Genomic DNA, 12876 nt, shown 5'->3' on the forward strand with positions numbered 1-12876 from the left:
AGATGGCTTATCTGCCAGCCTCAGAAGTTACATCTGTTTAAAATAAGAACTAAAAACATCTTCCCAAATTGAGGAAAAAAAGTCATTTAGAAAGAAAAAATGAATTAACCTTTGTAGTATATATTCTGATGGTTGTATGATATTTCCCCTTTTGCAGGTAAAGCCTGAATAATTGCTTTGCTCATCCTTCCCCATGTTAGTGGACAGTGGCAGAAAAGAGTAAGCTTGTTAAGGGAAGTTCCTCTTTACTGCCTCGCACACACCCATTTATTCCCCACTGAAATGTGTGCCGAGTACCAGGAAAGCCACAATATCTCTTTAAGTAGGTTCTTAAAGCCTGGGAGCTCTAAGGAGTGTTGAGGGTAGCTTATTAACTTGCTGTTGCCTGCTGAGAAAACATTGTTTATATAGAATTGGCTTATTGCTAATGAGAGAACCTATTAAGGCATAACACAGGCAAGGCAAAATATAGACTCTGTTTTTCTAAATATTTTCCTTTAGATCTCTCTCGTTCCACTGATGATATTAAAGGGTCAGACACGTAATCACTCAATATTTTACTTACTGGAAGAGGCAAACAGATTTTATTAAGATTAGAGAATTTTCCCCACCCCATTTGTCTCTTCCCCACCACTGTCTCAGCAATAGCCCTGTCCAACCATGAGATGCTAAATAGTTCCAGTGTTTTCCTCTTCCTGTAATAATCATGCATATGCCCAGCTTGTGTGTTTCCCCTGCCTCATGAACTTGCAGAGTGGCCCCAGCTGGGCTCCCTCTTATCTGGGGGGCAATTGCCAATGGTGATCCAAGGAGAAACAAATCGTGGAAGAAAAGGTTCACTTTATTTAGCAGATCTCTGACCCCTTCAGTGCCTGTAGCTTTTGCATACACCCCTCCAACCCGCTCCCTCTCCCTCCCCCAGTTTACACCGAACCCCCCTGTCCATTGGCTGCGGATATTCTGATGGCAGGACTGAAATAGACTTTGCCCTCCACACAGCTGCAGGGCCCAGTTCTGCCAAAATAGCGGTATATGATAGTGGGTAATAAGGGAAACTGATTTCTGGTCTCCTCCATTTTCTAGGATCCAAATGAATTCTAGTTGGCAAGGAGAGAGGAAAAGAGCTGACACATCAATGTCTTACTGCTGGGAGCAGCAAGTTATGAGCTCCTGCCTATGGTGTGTCACATGGACTGTGAGACCCTGTGACCCTCCCAACTCCTGCCTGCACACCCAGGTGAGTTCTTCGGGATTTCTCTCTGTGGTGGACACTGGCCGAGGGTCATTTCTTCAGGAGGGAAGCTCTCCCTGGAAAAGCTGATCTACATTTCTGCTGGGATCGATGCTGTGGAGACTGCATAAGTCGGTAAATCGTGAAGCAGCTAGTTTTGGCTCAGCTGACAATAGTTATGGATTAGGGTACCCAGGGCAAGAATGAGCAAATGGTCTGGAGAAAAAATCAGAAGTGAAACTCTACAAATTTTTTTTGGTAACATCGAAATCAGCAAAGAAAAAATGCTATGAAAGAAAGGCTCAGGAGTCTAGGAGAATATGGGGAAGGCTCCAGGCAGTTTAATGTACAGATATTCCCTCTACTTCCTTCATTACATTTCAGAACTTCTTCTAGGAGTCCATGAGGTGTATTCTCTGTCCCTCCTTCCCCCTTGCCCTATGCTCGCTGCTTCTTGGTTCTATTGATGTTTTCGACCTCATCCCGCTTTTCTCCCTGTTCCTCAATGGCCTCTGCTCTGCATTCCAGAAGAGCCTTGTCATGGCATGTTAAGAATAACCAGAATCTAGTTTTCTTCAGAATGTTAATCACATGTCAACTTTTGTTATCCCTAAAGATCCATGATCAGCCATCATGTATGAATTTTGATTTCTCCCATGGGCTAAGTGAAAATACAAAAATTAAAGGACACTGGGAGTTATGGTAGCTCAAATTTCTTAGATTTCACGGGATTCCCCTCTCTTAAATGGATTACTCTGCCATTCCCTTCTGTAATTCTGTCTCATTACCCTCCCAGATGTTCTTCATGCACTAATCACTATTAAAAATGGAAAAAAATATTAAGCAAGAGCACAAAGAAATACTATCCCACGAGCCTTGAGCAATGCCAGACACATAAGCTTTGACTCAATGAATGAGTAATAATGTTTTAATTTCCCACTGCCATAATGTGCTACATCTTGCATTAGCAACTTAACCAACAAAGAACATTTGCTCTATAAGAAAAGAAGTATTTTCGACATTTTTTCTGATGCTGGTAACATTTCACCTCAATATTTTTCTGTTTTGGATTGATTTCAGTAGATTTTTGATAGAACACCGTGAAATCTAAGGGTTTGAATTCAGAATCAGACATGGCTGGGAAAATGATCTCTTTGAAAATCCATGCTTTTTGATTGTTTGGCTTTTTTTTTTTTTTTTTTTTTGCCTTATCCAGCCAAACCATTCTCCAGGCTACACTTCTCTTACCCCAGGGTGGTAAGTCTGTTCACACAAAAGCCCTCTGTGACATGGCCCTTTCACTGTTCATCATCTCTACTTTGAACAAGGGGAGTGTTGTTGAGTTTTGCGGCATGAGTTATCTCAGAAGCGGCACCACCCCATTGCCAAATAGCACAATGATGGATCATTTAAGAGTGTTTAGCGTTGGATGAGTTCAGCAATGTTCATCCAGTTGGTGTGAGCACATAGAACAGAAGTCAAAATTGTAGGTTTGATGACTTTTGGGGCCAGCGAGTTCTGTTTTGTTCCACAGAGTTGCCAATTGTGGGCATAAGAGCATCTGATGTGAATATGGTTGAAGTTGAGTCAGCACAAATGAATCATTCTTACTAAGACAAAAAACTAAGACAGAAACTAAGACAAAAAACAAAAAAGTGGGAGTCTTTGATGAACTTGTAGGCAAAATCTCAATCTTTCTATCTCTGTCCCCCCGCCATATATAATCATTATTTTATGAACTGAATGGCAATCAGATATATTCTTTCCATCTTGTAAGGTGACTCTAAGAAGACACTGTTTAGGAAGAACCTACTGTGCGTCATAAAGGAAGTCCAGCATCTCCTCTCTGTGGTCCCTCCTTCTAGGTTGACCCTCTGTAAGTGTCTCAAGGACTTGGCACTGCCCCCCATGTTTACCTGGCTGAACTCCATGGTTAACAAGATGCTGTTTTCCATCTAATGAATTTGCCCTGCAGGCACAGGAAAGGGGTCGGTTCCACCATTTTCAGAAGCCAGGCAACCGATAAATTTAATGGGATTTTGTTGACATTAATTGCGTTTGCACTGGTGTGAGACATTCTCGCTCCTGGTTCATCTGTCTTCTGGATCATTGGAATCACCCAAGTTCTGGGCCAGCTGGTCATTCAACCATGTGATTCCAGGCTTAACAATATCTGCGAGTCACTGGCAACTCAATCACTCTTTAGTTTATTGCTCAGTAAAATAATAATAACAATTTGTTCAGACATTTAACCAGGCTGCATTTCTCCAGGGACAAAATAAAGTTTTCCAAAGAAATAAGTCAAACGCATTTGGTATCAACCAAAGACTCTTTCCAGAGGTGTAGCTACCAACACCTGGAGCAAATTCTAAGAAATGGTTTTAGAATTGAAAACAAAGTCCAGAAGACATGGGGACAATTACTGTTTCTATGATTGAGACACACATATGAATACAAATTGTTCTATCTTATAAAGTAAATTATTTTGTAATTTTTATACTCATAAAACTATGCTTTGCAAATTTGTCCACTGATAATAATCAATATCAGTTATAACAGTCTTGCTCTGTTGCCAAGTGGCAAGAATATATGAATGATAAGTTTTTGTTTTGTTTTTACTGTAGGTGCTCACTTCTGTGCCTCTGTCCTTAAGAAGTTTTTATGTTGGCTGTGTGTGAGTTAAGGCATATATGAAGCTGAGGGCTAATGTGCAAATGGGGCTTCGTATCCACAAATTGGTTACTAGACCAATTGCTATCTGTGGTGAAAGGCCATTTTTTTAAAATGTCAAGTCTGTTCAGAACTGGTGCTTTTGTATCAATACTCTACAAGAAAAATTAGTTGTTAGAAAGTGGAACTTGTGTTTGGATCTCACAGCGATGTCATGTTGCTATAAATGTCTCTAAGCACTTGACTCCCAATGTCTGTTCTTAGTACAGATGGATTACAAACAATTCCTGGACCACACTGGTCACAAACTCACTTTCAGTAGCTCCAACCTGGACAGTTCAGAAAGCTCTACTCAAGGCTTAAAATAAATGAGATACCTTTAAACACACACACACACACACACACACACACACATTGGGATAAATAGCAATCGGTTCTAAATTAATAAGATAATTGTCAACTCAATAAAGGTCTTTTTAAAGGCAGTTCTTTTAATAGCTCATTATTCAGGAATACAGGTAAAGTGCTTTTAAACTGACTTTATTGTTTTGTGCATCCTAATCCAACACCTTTTTAAATCCTGTCCGTGGTCAATGTGCATTATGTGTGGAACAATTGCAGATGGGCTGCTTTCTGTCAACTTGCTTCAAAATTTAATACAAAAACATTATCAAATTCCTTCAACCCCCAGGAAAATACCATATGTTCCATAGCAAACTATTTCATTGCTGAATGATATTTTTAGGATACATATAATCATATATTGATTTTTATGACCAAGGTGTATCTTTGCGCAGAGGCTGTCAGAGCTCAAGGGAGACAGTAGCCTGTCTCCACATGGAGGGAAAGGAGGTAAATTTCTGACTCTGTTTTTAATAAGGGACCAAACCAATAAGAATTTCAAGGTGTGTTACCCAAATATTTAGACATAGAGTCAGTTGGACTTTGATGTATTTTTTCCAAGTTATTATTATTATTTGTTTATTGAAGTATAGTTGATTTATAATGTGTTAGTTGCAGATGTACAGCAAAGTGATTCAGTTATACATATATATATATACACACATATATATCTATTCTTTTTCAGATTCTTGTCTATTATAGGTTATTACCAGATACTGAATATAGTTCCCTGTGCTATACAGTAGGACCTTATTGTGACTTTGATGTATTTTTTTTAAACCAACTCCTTTTATAATAGCATAAAAACATAAAACACTTTTAAATTTAACAAAATACTTGCAAAATCTCTACATTGAAAACTACAGAACACTGCTGAGAGGATTTTTAATACTTGTTTATATACTCAGACATTCATATGTATAGAGATGTTCCAACTAGCAATCTGGCCTTGAGTCCATATATTGATAAGGTATAGGTTTGCCATTGTGACCAATGTCTCCTGAACCAGATAGAAGTGTAGAAGTTCAAGCTGGTGAGGCAATTTGCTCAGTGAAGTCAATGGAGCCCAGACTTCCTCTGCCTTGTTTCTCTATCCTCCTAACACACTGGCTATGTCTATGTGGTCCCAGGTAGTTCACGGGCCAGCTGCATTTTAGCCAATAAGAAGGGGACCATGGAGGAGCAAGGGAGACCACGCCCCTTCCCTTTCAAAGCATGACCTGCATGTCATGTACATACCTTCCTCTCACATCCTATTGGACAGTCTGCGCTGAGATAAGCACAGAAATTGAGAGTCAAGTACTTGGAAAGTTTTAACAGCAATGTGACATTGCCAGGAGATCCAGATGCCTGGCTTATTTTATAGTTAATTTGTATTGTATTTTACAAAAGCATCAGTTCTCAACAGATTCAATTAAAAAAAAATAAAAAGCCTCTTTGCCCCAGGTAGCAACAGCTCAGTAACAAATTTGCATATCTAAAGGCTTATTTGTGAATAGTCCCCCTAGCTGCATAGAAGGAAATATAGCCTAGAGATGATCTATAGCTTCTGGACCAGCACCTGCCCATCTAAATATGGTATTACTGTGGGGAGAGCAGATGGAGATTGGGGACCACTAGACACAGACACCTTTCCAAGTTCCCTGTCTTGGTTGGCTTTGGTTCCCAAATAAAGTTGTAATTATTCACCTGATCATCACTTGCTGAGATGTGAGGCAGTGATGTACCAGATGGACTGACCAGGAAGTCCCTCACACCATCCTTTGCATCCTCTTAATGTCAGTTGGCTGCATGTGCATAGCATTGAGCTCTTTGATCTAAGTGTTGAAGAAAGATTTATTTAAGATATGAAGTATAAGGAATTATGATGAAACACAACAGAAAGTTGAAATTCCTTAAACCAAATGCTTCAAGGTAGAGTGAAGAAGACGTGTCTTTGTATAGCCTGGACAGAACACACAGGGAATGAACGAATACAGGGAACACATGGGTCAAGTGCAAATGTGTAGAGCTTTTATTGCAATAATTAACCAATGGTTAAAAAAATTGGTAGAGCCTCCCTTTCTGGAAAGAAAATTCTAGGTGTGCCCTGCACAACAAACTCATAATCCGGCAACTGAGCTGTTTACCCTTCACCAGTGTGGAAATACCCTAAGGACAGGGTGCGGCATGGTCTTCCTGTGCTTTCTGCAGCCCCCATTGCTTTTTACGGAGTTTGAGATCTCTCATCCCCAGCCCACATCTGACATGGCCGGTCAGAAACCTATGGTGCAGCGCTCTTAAACCCACTACCCTTTCTCCTCCATTTATTTTCCCTCCCTCTCTTCTTTGCTTAAGAAAGTCTGGGCCATTTTTGTTGAAGGCTAGGCCTTCAGCCAGAAACACTGTACTCACTTGCTCTATTGAATTGTTTGCCTGTGACTGAATAATAGCATTTTCTCGGCTTGTTCGGGTAGAGGCGATGGTGATGTCACGAGGGAGTCTGAACTCAGCTCTCTGTGTAGGTTTTACTGCAAGTTTATCTGAGGGACATAACTAGGTGAAGGAGATGGATTGAGGGAAGTGAGAAACAGCTATAACTGTTTTCATGTAGGATGATACTATATTAAAGGAAGAGCCACAGCTTTTCCAGAAGCGATCTGATAGAATTCATCATGAGGCTTCTGTAGGGGAGCTGAAAATTGGCCTCGTGCAATAAAGTCTTTATTTATTTATTTCAAGATTTTAAATTCTGACAGCTGACACTCAGGAAGAGATCCATCTTTTTAAAAAAATATTGTAATTGAAGTATAGTTGATTTACAATGTTGTGTTAGTTTTGGGTGTACAGCAAAGTGATTCAGTTTTATATATTTATAAATATATATGTATACATATATGTATATATATGTATTCTCCTTCAGATTCTTTTCCATTATAAGTTATTACAAGACATTGAGTATAGTTACCTGTGCTGTACAGTAGGTTCTTGTTATCTATTTTATATATAGTAGTGTGTATCTGTTAATCTCAAACTCCTAATTTATCCCTCTCCCAACCCCCCTTTCCCCTTTGGTAACCACAAGTTTGTTTTCTATATCTGTGAGTCTGTTTCTGTTTTGTAAATATTAATAAGTTCATTTGTATCATTTTTTTAGATTCCACAAATAAGTGAAATCATATGATATTTGTCTTTCTGACTTACTTCACTTAATATGATAATCTCCAGGTCTATCCACGTTGCTGCAAATGGCACTATTTCATTTTTTTTTATGGCTGAGTCATATATATATATATACATACATACATACATACATATCACATCTTTATCCATTCCTCGATGTCAATGTACACTTGGATTGATTCCATGTCTTGGCTATTGTAACTAGTGCTGCTGTATCTTTATTTAGAAAGTTACCCTACTGTGCTATCTGGAGTTGAGGGATGGGATTAAAAGGGATTGGCTGCAGGCAAGAACACCAAAGAATTGCAAAAGAAAGAAATTGAATTTGAGGGTTGGAGAGAAAAAGAGAAGGTAGAGGAGCGGGAGGACCACCACCTTGGTGAACTAATTGCGGAAGTTAAGCGGAGGTGTGTCTCAACATTGTAAATCTATTAAAAACCATTCAGTCATACTTCAAACAGGTGAATTATATGGTATGTGAATTACATCTCAATAAAGCTTTTAAAAAAGAAAGCAAAGGTGTGTCTACTACTCAATTTTGAGTTGTTTGCAACTACATTGCTGCAGTATAAGTTCCAAATGCCTCCCCAGGATTTAGCAAAGCCTACAAAAAATAAAAAACAGACCTTGTGAGAGGGTTTTTTTTGTTTGGTTTTGGTGGAAATATAGGAAAGGATTGGCGTTCCTTATTTGGGTTAATGTGGGCTGGAAGGAGACACTGTGCACTGGAGCAGAGATGATCCATAGATTCCTAGTTCCGTAGAACCTGGGGCTCAGGGACAGAGTATCCAGGAGAATAATTTGCAGAGATCTTGGCAATGATATTAGATTCTGCTCACAATGTAGACTAGAGGTTTATATGGAAATTATGGAGCCTCTAATGACAATGGATTTCTCTAAAATACAACAGAAGTTTTTATTATATGCGTTGGTATTTACTTTTATGAAATGCTCACTATTCTGGTTAAAGTTATATTCTGCTAATTCAGCTTCTTCAAAAATGTGTTCCTGGGATTAATAATTCTAGGAGATAGGCAGTGAGAAGAAAGATTAGATGGTCAAGTAAATTTTAGGAAACTCTTGCCAATTCTATCCTCCTCTCATAAGGTCACAACTGGCAATAACATGTTAAAAGCTCTGAGAAGGTCTGCAGTAGGGTCCATGTTTCTTTTTAGATCAGTGTTTCCTGCGCTTAGTTGACCACTGACTTTTTTTTCAGTAGCACAGATCGTCAGAGAAAGCCCTGAGAATGTCACTCCACTTGAAGGAATTTGAATTTGAGCAAAAACCTTCCACCTGGAGTCAAGGTAGAACTTTGTAACCGTCTGTGCTTGGTGTTTTCTCATCCATTCCTTCACTTTTTCATGCAGCATCTTCTCTTTTTAAAGTGTTTGAAGGCATTTTTAGCTTAGTTTAAATGATGTCTGTGCAATCGGCCCTGTCAAGGCTGGGGAGCCTGTGTTGCTTTGTATTTGTCAAAGCAGCACACTGTTGAATGATAATCGTTCAACGACCACAAAATGCATCTGGGGAATTGGTGCTGTCAGATTTGGATATTAGTCTTTGGTGGCCTAACTGTAGTAATTAATACATAATGATAATGCAAATGCTAATGAAATTAGCAGTGCAATTGCTATTAATATGGTTTAGGCATATCATTACTGGCTTACTGCCCTCAGTGAAAAAGTCTTCCCTAAAGTCAGGCTCTCTTCGTGATACTAGCTAACACAATGAGTTAACTTTTCTAGCTGGATTCCCTGCCTTGCATTTAGTAATCTCTAACCACATGTAACAGCTACATGCTGCTATATAATCCCGTTTTATAACTTCTGAATAATTATCGCAAACATAGCAAATGTTCCCAATAGACTAGATGCACGCCAAATATCGGACAGGAGAAAATAAAATAAAAATAGTGGTTTAGAACTCAAATATAGCAAATACTGTGGGGTAGGAGCAAGTGGAAATCCATGCAATGCTAATATGCGAGTCATAATAATAGACAATTCACTGATAAGCCTCCACAGTAAAGAAGTGCAGGTCTTCCTAACGGTGTTCTCATAAATGTCTTTTCGTTTGTTTAATTTCTACCTTTAACTAGGACCCAGTAGAATTTTCACAACATATTAGGAGGATATTGCCTTACACTGTGAATTTTTCTGATTCAAAAGCGGGATAGAGGGCTGATTTGTACTGTCCATGGTGGCTACACAGTGCATCTTGTAACGACTGGTGACATATTGGGGAATTCTTCAGGCTCTTCCCATCATTTTCCCACTTGTCACCTATGTTTTTTGCATTCCTCGATTTCTCCTTTGCAATGTCGTCTCTTTACCTCCTGCTTTTCAGTCCTCTCCACCTTTTCCTTGTCCTGTGACCCAGTCTAGGTACTTCTCTAAGTGGGGTACACGTGATTTGGGTAGAGTTTTAGTTGTCTATCTCTTCTATTCAGGTGTTAGTAAAAATCACTTGTCAAATAAGGGTTTCTGTGGCAATCTTAGATAACATGACAAATTCAGTATTTAAGTATGTTGATCTAATTGTGAAAGGAAAGAGAAATAGCAGAGTGGGCTCATTAGGTTATTAACAGAAAGCAGCTATCACATAATGGGTATGTAATGGAACCATTTAATAAAAATAGGTACAAAATACTAGTGTAATTAGATGAAAAGGTCATAGATATCATCAATTTAGATGGAGGTGATATGAGAAATAGGACTTAAAACTTCCAGGAAACTATCTCCTGGAGATTATTTGAACCACAAAAAGGTGGTTTGCATTTCCAGCTTAATAGCCAGAAGCACAGTATGCCATCTGCGGCATGGTGGAGAGAGCTCTGCAGGGCATCCCTAACTGCAAGGGCTGAGGAATAGGTCTCACACATTACCTGATGCTAGATAAGTATAGCTGCCTGAACTCTCACTCTGTGAAAGGGACTAACCTGCTCCTTGACTAGTATCCATGAGTTTCTTTACAGGATAATTACGGTCAATTTTTCCAAAGGAAAAATGACCAACTTTTCTATTACTTAAGAAAAAAATAGTAACTTACATTAGGATTTATCAAATTTTACCTCTAAGACATATGAGTTTTGCCTCATGACACTGTTTCCTAGTATGTCTTCACATGGGACATTCAACCTCCTTTGTTTGCTTCTCTCTTTGTCTGTTAAACCAATCTGCATGTAAGGTGACTTAAAGGCTGCTTCTTTTTGAAATTACTCCTGACCTTCACAGGCAAGATCTTTGGTTCATGCTCTTGCTATTAAGGATGTGCCTTGTCTCTCCTGATAGTCTGTAGGCAACAGAGTGTGAGGTTCCTCTCTTACTCATTTTTGTAGTCTTCTACTTCCTCACCTCTCTTGTGCCTGGAGGTGTGCTTGGCTCCTGGCGTGCACGCAATAGATATTTATGAATGAAATAATAAAAGAAAGAAGAATGGAGTTGTCTCACAGAGAGCTGGCAAGAAGTGTGTGCATAACAATTGTTCCCTATGGTGGCAGAAAGAGACCCTGCCTTAAAGACCGGATCAGCACCTCTGTCTTGAGCACCTCTGTCTTTAAGGATGAACAAGTTCATTAATTTATTCATTCTCCCGGGGTGTCTCCAAAGCTGTGTCCATCTCCAACATAAGGTTAACATAAATTACAGTGTATTGCAGACATATTTATACTAAAAAATATTTGTTGCTTACCTGAAATTCAAATTTAACTGGGTGCCCTATATTTTTGTTTTTTGGTTTTTTTTTTGCAGTACGTGGGCCTCTTACTCTTGTGGCCTCTCCCGTTGCAGAGCACAGGCTCCGGACGCGCAGGCTCAGCGGCCATGGCTCATGGGCCCAGCCGCTCCGCGGCATGTGGGATCCTCCCCGACCGGGGCACGAACCCGTGTCCCCTGCATTGGCAGGCGAACTCTCAACCACTGCACCACCAGGGAAGCCCGGGTGCCCTATATTTTTATTTGCCAATAATAAACCCACACTCCTTCATGACATTTGGACTCAGTTACCACACAAGGAGATGAGAGGTGGAGAAGTGTTTCCCCGGGACCTGAAGAGTGTTAGTCACTACAGCAGATGTTCTAATGTCACAGGATGTGCTTGCCAATGCTTTTGTTTTCTTTTGATAAACACCCAGGAGAGGTATTGCTGGATCACACGGTACTTTTTTATTTTTCGAGGAATCTCTATACTGTTTTCCTTAGTGGCTGCACCAATTTATTATACATTCCCACCAACAATGTACAGGTCTTCCCTTCTCTCCACATCTTTGACAACACTTGTTATTTGTTGTCTTTTTGATGATGGCCATTCTGACAGGTGTGAGGTGTTATCTCATTGTGGTTTTGACTTGCATTTCCCTGATGATTAGTGATGTTGAGCATCTTTTCATGTGCCTGTTGGCCATCTGTTTGTCTTCTTTGGAAAAGTGTCTATTTAGATCCTCTGCCCATTTTTTAATCTGTTGTTTGGCTTTTATGATGTTGATTTATATGAGTTCTTTGTATATTTTGGTTATTAACAACTTATTGTATATATCACTTACAAATACCTTCTCCCATTCAGTAAGTGGCCTTTCTGCTTTGTTGATAGCTTCCTTCACTGTGCAAAGTTTTTTAGTTTCATGTAGTCCCATGTGTTTGTTTTTGCTTTTGCTTCCCTTGCTTAAAGAGACAGATCCAAAAACTTTTTTACAAAGACCAAGGTCAGAGAGCATATAGCCTATGTTTTCTTATAGAAGTTTTATGGTTTCAGATCTTACAGTTAAGTCTTTAATTCATTTTGAGTTTATTTTTGTATATGGTGTGAGAGAGTAGTCCTGTTTGATTCTTTTGCATGTAACTGTCCAGTTTTCTCAACACCATTTGTTGAAGAGGCTATCTTTTCCCCATTGTATATTCTTGTCTCCTTTGTCATAGATTAATTTCCCATATAAGTGTGGGCTCCTTTCTGGGATCTCTATTCTGTTCCCTCGATCTATGTGTCTGTTTTTGTGCCAGAACCTTATTGTTTTGATGACTGAAGGTTTGTAGTAAAGCTTGAAATCAGGGCGTGTGATACCTCCAGGTTTGTTCTTCCTTCTCAAGATTGTTTTGGCTACTCAGGGTCTTCTGTGTGAATTATTTGTTTAGTTCTGTGGAAAATATCACTGGTATTTTGATAGGAATTGCCTTGAATGTGTAGGTTGCCTTGGGTAGCATGGTCATTTTCACAATATTAATTCTTCCAATCCACAAGCATAGTATCTTCCCATCTGTTTATGTCATCTTCAATTTCTTTTATCAGTGTCTTCAATTTCTTTTATCAGTGTCTTATAGTTTTCCAAGTACAGGTCTTTTACCTCCTTAGATTTATTCTCAGGTATTTTATTCTTTTTTTATGTGATGGTAAATAGTATTGTTTTCTTAATTTCT

This window comes from Leucopleurus acutus (genome assembly GCF_964270905.1).
Source record: "Leucopleurus acutus genome assembly, chromosome: 5".
Taxonomy (NCBI): domain Eukaryota; kingdom Metazoa; phylum Chordata; class Mammalia; order Artiodactyla; family Delphinidae; genus Leucopleurus; species Leucopleurus acutus.